Genomic DNA, 9,165 nt, shown 5'->3' with positions numbered 1-9,165 from the left:
CGCGGCCAAGTCATTCCCTCAGTCCCTTCCCACCCCGGGCCACTTTTAGGGAGCAGGCCTTCCTCTGGCCTTGCGGGTGCACGTGGACCCGCAGATGCCTAGGACCCTGGATTCTGTCTAAACGGGAGACCCATTGGGAGACCTGATTTCTGGGGTCGCCCGCGGTCGAGGCGGGTCAGCAAAGGGGGAGGCGGCCTGGGCAGGGGACTCTCTTCCCCACCGTGGCCATATACCAGTCAGAGGGAACGCTGACCAACGCTTGCGTCCCGCCAGGCTGGTTTTTGTTTCGTTCTGGAGATTTCGTTCCGAAACCAGGCGTCTTTGGCCAGGGACACATGCCTTTCTCCTCTCCGCCTTCTGAAACGGGGCCTCCCCAGGGAGGTGGCATTGCCCCCGCCCCGCGCAATCAGCAGGGGGCGCGCTGAGCCGCCCCGTGGCGCCAGCCTCCAGCTCTGGGGGCAGCCGCGGGTGGGGAGCCCCGAGTTTCTCCCCACAGGAAGAAGGGACCCCGCAGGTCTTGGGCTCTGCCGGCTGTTCCCCTACCTCAGGAGCACCTGCCCTCGAGCACTTCCCTGATGGGGGAGGGCGCGCCAGGGCGGGCGGAGGCAGGGGCCGCCCGGAGGGAGCCACGGGCGGGACCCGGAGGCCAGGTCCGGAGCCCGGCGTCTTGCGCGGGACGGGCTCGGCTCCAGGGCTCCGTCCCAGGATCAGAAGGAGTGCGGCTTCCGTCTGCTCGCTGCCAAGGCGCGCACCCTAGTCCTTTCAGACCGTCTTCGCCACTCCTGCCCTAAACTCTTGGCCCGGTCCAGAGAAATGTGGTTTCTCCCTTGAACCTTCTCGAATAAATGCAGAACAAGTAGTCCGAGCCCACCAGTGCATAGGCCTCCACGATGAGGCCGGAGTAAGGTCAGACGTGGAAGGATTCGAGTGGAGGCAGGGGCTCGGGTCTGCTTAGGAGACCTTCCTTGGTGCCGGCGCGCCGCTGTCCCACCCGGTATGATCTCTCTCCCCAACGGAACCTGCTCAAGGGGTGGGTGGGGCCCACAGAAAGGGCTCCTCCGGCTCAGAGAGGCCAGGATGCAGGGCCATAGACTTTTCCAGAAGCTCTTGGGAGCTGTGGGACCATGGGCATCACCTCAGACAAGGCTTTGGCGCTTTCGATGGCTCCCAGGATAGGGCGGGCCTGGCCTCCGGGCTGCGCCCCATACGGCGGAGCGACGCTCCCCGGGCCCCCAGATCCCGCCCCGCCCCTACCCGCAGCGCTGCGCCCTGGCGGCCTCCACGCCCCAGGGGAGAAGGGCGCACCCAGCCCACGCCCGGCAGCTCGTGCTGGAAAAGGGAGCTAGGCGACAGAGCGAGTCAAGAAATTGTTTTCCTGTTCCCCTGGCTGGCTTTATCACTCTCCTGCACGGAGCCAGAAGACACAAAGGGGAGTTTGTTCTTGAACTCTCCGCCAACAACCGCAGCCAGATTATGTTTCCTTTTCCTCCGCTCACGGTGGTCTAGTTCCCGGGTGCAGGGAGCGGGGAGACGCGCCTTTGTTCGGCTGACAAAGACCGGAAATCTAGCCAGGGACTGTCACAGGTTGGATGGGGTCCCCACATTCTTCTGCACGTTTCAGGGCTGCCGGCGGAACCCTGCGGAGAGCTTAGGGGGCAGCTCCTCGGATCCTGACGCTTTTCTCTTGGGGCCCTAGACGCTTCCCTGGAGCCTGCCTGGATGCTTGCAGAATCTTAGCAAAAAAGACCCAGCTGCGTGCAAAACAGGACCTTCGGCGAGAGTTGAGGGGCCCGGGAATAATGCCTGTGACCATGGGAGTCGGCCTCAGGGCCCCCAGGCGGAGGGCGGGCCGTGGCCGGGCGGTGTAGCCAGGGCCTCCTTTGTAACAATAACCACGAGACGGGACGGGCCAGGTGGCTTTGAGCGCTCTTCGTGGATTATTGTGGCTAATCTTTTCCAACGAGTCAGTGAGGCAGGTCCGTTTATCCCATCCAGTGAGGAAACTGAGGCACAAACAGGGCAACAACTTTTTCAAGGCCACACAGCTAGTAAGTTGGTCAGAATTTGACCAAGATCTGCCTTGAGAACTGACATATTCTGCCGACCACTTCAGTGTGCCCGTGGGGAGCCCGCTCTGCGCAGGATTTGGGGAGGTGGGGGGTCTCAGATGACTGGCCTGTAAAGTGATGATTAGCCGACCTTACTCCCTTCACCCTGGAGCGAAGAAGCCTAGACTAAAAAGGGATGAGCAAATACTCATTTATACGTTTCTTCAGAAATGCGTAAATATCTCAACGCATGACGTTTGCTCTTAGTGGTGTGGGGCGGGACATGTTTTGCTTCCTTGTGGCCCAAATGGCCAAGCGCGTGTTGGATTCTGCCCCGAGCACTTGCTGTGGCCGTGCCCTTCGGAGCAGGGGGGCCGTTGTCAGATAAGAGAGCGCTTTGCGCTGGGATGAATTTTAACCTGCTGAAGTGATCAGAGACCGTGTTTCAAATTTCCGATGTGAGTGAATGAGTCACGGAGCTGACTAGGAGGAGGTGGGGTCGAGTCCTTTGGGAGAGACAATGCTGGAATCCAAGATCTCTGGACAGCAGTGCTCAGCAAATTTTATCAAGCGCCTGCTATGAGCCAAACATGGTTTTAAGTGTGCCGAGGGATATGCAGGTGCATGGGCCCTGTAGCCCCCCAGAGCTTGCCCCACTATGTGTGGTGGTCTTTAATGTTTTTATTTTATTTTGAGAGACAGAGACAGAGCACAAGTGGGGGAGGGGCAGAGAGAGAGAGAGAGGGAGACCCAGAATCCAAAGCGGGCTCCAGGCTCTGAGCTCTCAGCACAGAACCTGACGTGGGGCTCGAACCCACGAACCGTGAGATCACGACCTGAGCCGAAGTCGGACGCTCAACGGACTGAGCCATCCAGGCACCCCACGATCTGTGTGCTTTAACTCAAGGAAGGCGGCCTCCAGCATAGTTTCCTAGTTACTGCTTGGATAAATGGGGCACCGATAGGCCTATCTAGAACCTTCCACACTATGGCAAAAAAGCCGCTCAACTCACTCCCCCATGTTTACTGTCCACTTCCTGTGGACGGCTTCCCTCAGCTTCGAGCCTGGATCCAGTGCCCAGCATGTGAAGACGCCTCCTCACCTGTGCTGAGCTGGGCCAGTGAGAGAACGACAGGTGAGGGAGATGTATCTAAACGCACATGCACAGGACAATCATGCTCTAGAACATCCCGTGGAAGGCCCTTTTTATACTTGCAGGGGTCTGAGCAGACCGTGCTGCCTCGCGCAAGCCTCTGCCGTTCTCACCACCTCTGCACCTGCTCTCCTGACCCCTTAGGACCACATCCTCCGGGGGGCAGAGAGGGGCTCCGGCCGGGGCACGAGTCCCACCTCCCACCACCTCCGGTCCAAAGGTGCATCACCTTTGCAGGTAAGAAGCCTCGGGAGGGCAGGTGCAAGGTGGGGGCGGGGTTTCCCCAGGGCCTTGCCAGATGAAATGATCGACCGACCATCCACCATCGGAGGTCAGCCACGGGCGGGCCGGGAAGAGGGGAGCCCCGGCAGCTGATATCAGGTGTACTTGGGGAGCACTCCCTGAGCAGCGATCACCGTGCCTGCCGCTTCAGGAATGCAGCCTCCCAGCGAGCCTGAGGGATAGGCTCCAGCCTCATTCTTCCCATTTCACAGAGGAGAAAGCCGAGGCACCGTGAGGTTTGGTGACCTGCCCCAGTGACGCGCCCCCAGGTAAGCGATGGGGGCTTTGTCTCCAGACGGTCTGGCCCTGCACAGCGTCACCTTCACAAAGAGAGGCCCGTCCTGCCCACCATCCACTGTCGTGAGAGGACAACGGACGGACGGGGAAGGAGGAGGCAACGGAGGTCCGGCCACCCACCTGGCTGCTGGGACCCGGCCTTTCATACTCGGAGCCTCCTGGTCCCCGCCCTGAGGGTGAGCTGGAGGAAGCCTCCAATGTTCCCAAATCAAAGAGCGCAGCTGGCCCCACATGCCATTTGTCCCGTAACCCCTGCCGGGAGAGATTCCCGATGCTGACCCTGGGCCCCACCCCCCCGTCCTTAGCTTTGATCTAATGAGACTTAATCCCCGCTGGCGACCTGGCCTCCGTCCATCTGCTTCTGTCCACCATCCGGGCAGCAACGCCAGCCTCTTTGGGATTCTTCGGCCTAAACACCTGTTCCCACTGGCGACCCTTGTCCCCCGAACCTCCTGTCTTCCCACAGGGCGGCAGAAACACAGCTGGACTGAAGCTGTCACCGGCCCCGTAAGTGAATGTCCCCCAGCCCATCCAGAAACAGCCACGCCTGTTTAATACACTGCGACGAAAGCTCGGGAAGTGTGTTTAGTAACGGATCAGACGATTCCCTCCAAAGTAGGGAAAATAATATTAAAGTGGAGAGGCTTTCTTATTAAGGGAGCCTACCTCACCTGCCCGGCTTGAAACCGTGCCCCTGTTGTCTCTGGAACAAAACCACACTCACGTCGGGGTTCCCGGCTTCCACATTTCAGGGGCTGGGGGCACGGACAGCCTGATGGAGTTTGGGGAAATTACCCGCTTCCTGCGAGTTTTCCTTTACCCCAGACCCCATAAACGGATGGATGCTGCAGGTGTTTGTGTTAACCAGACCATCTGAGACCTGAAGACACACGGGCAGGTCTGGGTTTCACTGTCATGAGCCTTTTTTGCAGACTCCTCTGAGGAGGGGCACAGCCGCTCCCGGGTGAAGCAGGGGCTGGGGGTCTCTGAACCCCAAGATGGCGTGGCCCCCGAGTAGCGGCTGTTACTCGCCCGCGGCCCCCGTGTGGTCTGTGCTCTACAGGAAACGAGCACTCGTGAGCATCTCTCCCAGCCGTCCTGCTTCTGGGGTCACATTCACCCAGCCTCCAACGACCTGGCCTCAAAAACAGCCCTCCTGACATTGGCCTCATCCACAGCTGCTGCAAAATTGAAGTTGAAACGAAAGGGGAAGGACACCTGCAGGGCTGGGGGCCGGGGAGCCTTTGAAGTGTGGGTGCCGAGCGCTTTGCCACCTTTCAGGTGGCAAATGGATTTTCCTTCAGAGAAAATCAAATCCTTTGAGAGGGTGCCTGACCGGAGAAGTTGGGGACCGAGGTGTGGGCCGCCGTTCCAGACGGGAACCAGCTCCCCGGGTAGTGACGCTCGGCCGAGGAAGCACTACCCAGCCCTGCCCGCCTCTGCTGACCCCCTCCCCCATGACCGTCCCCACACCGAGTGGATGGCTTTGCTGCAGAGCTGGCTAAATGCACCCTCCTTGCAGCGTCCAAATCGGAACGTGGCCTATAGATGCAGTGTTTGCCCGGGTCCCGGAGGCGCCCCACAGGGTCTCCGTGGCACCTGGAGGCTGCGTGTCCGGCAGGCTTTTCCCATACAGCCGGCCCCGTTCCGATGACCCCCCGGGAGCGGGGCATCCTGAGGGCAGGCCCGCCCTCGGTCACGTGTCACGAGTGGCCGGACGAGGGGTAGAGAAACACCCACAGCCGTGGGGTGAGAGCACCCGATCTGTGTTATCACCTGTGCCAGCCACGCGTGGGTCTCTTTTCCCCTGGTGGCCCCTGGGGCGGACCCAGGATGAGCCGGTGTCCCCGCTCCTCCCCGGGAGCACCTGCGGCCTCAGCTGCAGACTCTCAGCAACCCCCCCCACCACCTTGGCGTCCGCACTTCCTGAAGGGCCCGAAGAGCCTGAAGGGCTGCGGGGAGGCTGCGTTCTGCAGTAACCCTGGAGCGTCTGACTTCATCTGACTCTCAGGACTCGCGATGAGCGGTCCCCACCCCTGGGTGGTCTGAGCGGTGTGCCGAGAACCCGGGGTCTGGAGGGGACGCACTCGCTTCAGCGTGTCGCGTCCCAGACCAGGCACCGAGAAGAGAGCGGGACGGGCCTCCCCGGCTTGTGGCTTGGCTCCCGCTGGCTCCGGCCCCAGAGGACACAGCCTTGCCCCATGTCACACTTTGGGGTCTCTAGCCTGCCCCTCCCTTAGAGGAGGGGAGAGGACTGTGGTGGTGGGGGGGGGGCTTGAACAGACAACGGTTGTACTGGGGCGACAGGGTCCCGCCCCGTCACGTCCTTCCCAGACCCTCAGGGGTCTTTGCACCTGTCGTTAGTCATCCTGGAGCAGGGTGGCCCTGTAGACGTTGACTGGAGGACAGGAGGACACAGAGACATCCAGAGAGGAAGGCCACATAATGACGGAGGTGGAGGCCGGGCCGAGCGTCCGCAAGCGGGGACCAGGGAGGCCCGCAGGCTCCCCCAGAGGCCCGACGAGGCAGGGGGCCTCCCCTGCAGGTGCCAGCTTAGCCTGGATCTAAGGCTGGGAGAGGGTCCACTTCCGCCGCTCAAGCCCCCGGCCTGTGGGACCCTGTTTCTGCAGACTCCGCAGGAGGAGGGGGGTGGGGTGTGGCAGGCCGGGCGGCAGCCAGGCCGGGGACACAGGAGCCCCCTCCCACTGCGGTGCTGTTCCCGATGCCTGTGTGTCCTCGTCCGTCTGCCCTGACGAGGGGGGCCGGCAGGGCCCACGCGGGACCAGGGTGTGCTGGGCTGTGAGGGTGCGGGAAACTCCCTCCGCCCTTTCCTTCCGTCTGGTCCCAGCCCCCACCCAAGAACATCCGCCTGGGCTGCTGCGTGTTCCAGAAGCTTCCGTGTGGGCTGGGGTGTGGCGAAGGCCGAGGGAGGGGATGAGAGCCAGGCCTGGAAAGAAGCCGCCACCCTGAGGGGTGGCCACGTGCCTCGCGGGGCCACGGGGGACGCAGGGGCGGGGCGGGGCGGGTGGGCAGAGGGGCAGGAGGGAGGCAGGGCCGAAGCGTTCCAGTGGGTTCCAAGCGCTGGGGTGATGACGGCAGAAGAGGGTCGCCTCCGGGGGCTCGCAGGCCAGACAGGGGCGTGTGGCTCTGTGGCCGTGGAGTGGCTGGTTTGCGATGGCTGCCCCGGGGCAGAAAGAACACACGCTGTACGGAAAACAGCACGGACCCGCTCCCGCAACGCTCGTCTGTCCTTCCTCTTGACAAGCCCCACATCCGAGCAGGGACGACGCGGGATTGCCCGCCAGCCGCCTGGGTCACCCAGCCACGCAGGTGTGCCTGCCTCCCCAGGGAGGGAGGGGGTCCGAGGCCCGGAAGAGCTGGCTCCGGGGAGGGGGGGGGACCCGAGGTCAGGTGGAGGGATCGCAGGGAAGAGGCCAGGCGTGTGAGCTCTGTCTGAGGCTTGTGCTTTATCTGCAAAGCTCCGCCTGCAGGGGAGCGTCAGAGCTCCACGGGGGCGCTCCGTGCCCACGGTTCAGAGACCACGGGGGTCCTTGCGTGTCACCGGGCGCCCGAGGACAGGACACTGCTACCCATCTGCCGTTGCCTGCTGCCCAGCCCTCCCCCCAGCCGTCCGTAGGTGTTTGCTTAGAGCAGGAAGGAGCTGGGGCCCGTGACCTTGAAGGGGGGAACACAGCTTTACAACGTGCCGGGCTCCCTTCCGGGGGGCCACGCGGGGCCCGGCCGCACATCTGCCCGGAAACCCGTGGTGGAAAAGGGCTTCTGTCCGTGCAGTGACAGCACAGCCCTGAGGCCAGGAGGACAGGGCTGTGCACGCCGCGTCCAGCCCCGGTCCCTCCTGGTCCCTCCTGGTCCCTCCGTGGCCCGGCTGCCGCGGGAGGGGCAGGGGGAGGGGGTCCGCTGAGAGCTGCAGAGGGCGCAGAGCGGTGCCACCCCCGCACCAGCCTCCCTGTCCCCTCCCCGTCTTCCTTTCCCTCCCCCTAGACCACTCGTCTGTTCCCCTTTCTCTCTTCCTCTTGGAAGGCAGGAGCTGTGGGCAGAGGTAAGTGAGGCAGAGTGTGGCCCTTCTTTAGCTTTTGTGGACCAGGGCCCGGAGCCTCTTTATAAAAACGACGGGGACCGTCACTCGGAGCCAGGCTACGCGTAGGTGTCCCTGTGCCTGATTGCCTCCGGAAGTGACATGCCTCCTGGGAGTACCAGGCAGAACTTCCCGCATGGTCCGAACCTCGGGGTCTGTGTTTCCCAAATGGTGTTCCTGGGAATGTCAGTCTCTCTAGGTGTCGATATCCTGTGCCTTGCAGAACGGACGAGGGGGTTCCGTGAAGAAACAGTCGGGAATACCACCATCTGGAGCCTCCTCCCAGAGCTGAAGATCCTCGTGTAAGCATAATAAAGGCTCTGACAAGTCCTGAAATGATAAACCTGTGTGGTGTCATTTAACCAGGCATTTCCCCCGGAATCTCTCCCTACGTAGCTCCTACTGATTCCTCGGCGTCTGGTGTTCTGGAACACTTTGGGAGGGTCCAGTTTTACAGCATCGGGGGGAAATGGTCTGGGAGCAAATCAACAGTGCCCATGGTTTCCATTTTTGTGACCTAATAACCGAGGGGCTTTGCCCACTGACAGGTTTGAGAGTGGTTGTCTGGGCCAACTCCTGGGGAAGACGGGACGGTTTGTCTTCAGTGTCCTTGGCCTCCCCTTCTCGTCCGCTTCTTCCCTGTCAGCGTCCCCTCTCCTTGACCTGCTCACATACCCAGTGTTCTGATTCTGCCTTTCTTTTCTGTCCTTGAAATGTCCTTCCATGACTACGACAGAAAGCTTGTTTATACTAATGTGTAAATGGCTACCCGGCTGATATCACTTACATTCCTTCGGGCAGGAAGCTTTGTGTGCGCTGCCCACGTGCCTGGGGCGTTTGCCTTCTAGCCGAGGACCATCTCCCTATTTGCTTCAAGTTGAAGGTGTCCTCTCTAACCGTAGAATTTCAAAGACGGCAGAGTTGCTTAGAGTATCTATTTACGGAAGCCTTCATCCATTCAACAAGTATTAATGACACTGTTATGAGAAACCCGGTCCTGTTCTGCACGTAGATGCAGAAACTACCCCACAGGTTGGCAAGAGGGATAAGACCCCTGGGGCTTAGCTTCCGTCAGCAGAGACAGAGAAGACCAAGGTAAAGAGGTGAAGTACGTTTCATTGTAACCGAGTTGCTCTAGGCTAAGTGAGGAGGGATGGAGGCTGTCACTGGGAGCCAGTCTACACCGTCCAGGAACTAGCAGCTGCCAGAGCGCGTTCCGCGGAGGCAGGAAATTAGAGATGCTTAGATCCGGGTGGGCGAACGCGTTCTACAAAGGGCCTGATAATAA

The 9,165-nt window shown here is 61.2% G+C and overlaps 1 long non-coding RNA gene across 1 annotated transcript; it reads left to right on the top strand.

Annotated features, from left to right (window-relative positions):
- Positions 1–2,844: 2,844 nt before the first annotated feature.
- Positions 2,845–5,975, top strand: LOC123607719. Its single transcript, XR_006716867.1, has 4 exons — positions 2,845–3,184; positions 3,268–3,439; positions 3,697–3,957; positions 4,248–5,975. It is a non-coding gene; the product is annotated as an uncharacterized LOC123607719 (long non-coding RNA).
- Positions 5,976–9,165: the final 3,190 nt, after the last annotated feature.

The sequence above is a fragment of the Leopardus geoffroyi genome, chromosome A2 (assembly GCF_018350155.1).
Source record: "Leopardus geoffroyi isolate Oge1 chromosome A2, O.geoffroyi_Oge1_pat1.0, whole genome shotgun sequence".
Taxonomy (NCBI): Eukaryota; Metazoa; Chordata; class Mammalia; order Carnivora; family Felidae; genus Leopardus; species Leopardus geoffroyi.
This window is presented reverse-complemented; position numbering and strand designations above follow the sequence as displayed.